Source organism: Spinacia oleracea, chromosome 4, assembly GCF_020520425.1.
Source record: "Spinacia oleracea cultivar Varoflay chromosome 4, BTI_SOV_V1, whole genome shotgun sequence".
NCBI lineage: Eukaryota > Viridiplantae > Streptophyta > Magnoliopsida > Caryophyllales > Amaranthaceae > Spinacia > Spinacia oleracea.
The window spans coordinates 75378581-75379605 of NC_079490.1; the positions used below are offsets into that span (position 1 = coordinate 75378581).

The 1025-nt window shown below is 46.6% G+C and overlaps 1 pseudogene; it reads right to left on the bottom strand.

Moving 5' to 3' along the window:
• Positions 1–576: 576 nt before the first annotated feature.
• LOC130460346 (uncharacterized) lies at positions 577–677 on the bottom strand (annotated as a pseudogene).
• Between the last annotated feature and the right edge of the window lie 348 nt (positions 678–1025).

Here is a 1025-nt window from a genome sequence, read left to right on the forward strand (position 1 = left end):
ATTGCTCACGGTTTATCTTGAGTTTGTATGCTTGTTAGGGGGCGTACTCATCAAAGGACCCTCCATCCTCTTGACCTTGAATTGGAGAGGACACTTAGGAGACAAAGGCGTGTAAGGTCTAACTCATCAAGCAATAACAGATTTGCATCGTTGAGTGTTGGTGAGGAACAACAAGAGAGGGAGCAAGTTTTTGAGAACATGGCGCTCCCAGTTAAGAACTTGGGAATACCGGGGGCATTCGAAGCTACATGTGGTATTCAAGCCCCAACAACGGGTGCCAACAACTTTGAGATCAAGCCCGCCTTGATCAATTTGGTGCAAAGCCACCCCTTTTGTGGGAAGAGTAATGAATCACCTCATGAACATCTCAAATTGTTCGAGCACTATTGTGACACAATCAAGCACAATGGTGTCACATCGGATTATGTGAGGTTGACATTGTTTCGGTTCTCTCTACTTGGGCGAGCAAGTTATTGGCTTGACAAGGAGGTCAAGCCCAACTCACTTCGCACTTGGACCGAAGTGACAAGTGCATTCTTAAACAAGTTCTATTCGCATGGGAAGACGGCGGAGTGTCGCCACAAGATTCAATCCTTTGAGCAAAAGCGAGATGAGTCACTCTTCGAAGCTTGGGATCGTTTTAAGGATTACCAAAGGGAATGCCCTCACAATGGGATTCGTAAATGGTTGTTCCTCCAAACATTCTACTTGGGGTTGAGTCCAAGTTCGAAGACAAGTCTTGATGCGGGCGAGGGAGGCCCCATTATGAATAAAACTGAGGATCAAATAGAGGAAATCATTGAGGATGTAGTTCAAAAATACCAATCTTGGCATGTAGGCACAAGGAATTATGATGGGAAAGGTAGGACTGAAGATGGTAAGGGTTCGGTGTACGCCATTGAGCAAGCACGGATGATAGAGAAGCTTACCTCACGCTTGCAGAAGCTCGAAAACACACTAAGCCAACCGCCACCACCGTCTACAATCCCTCCTCCCTCGGCCACTCTTCTCTCTAAAGGGAAGGG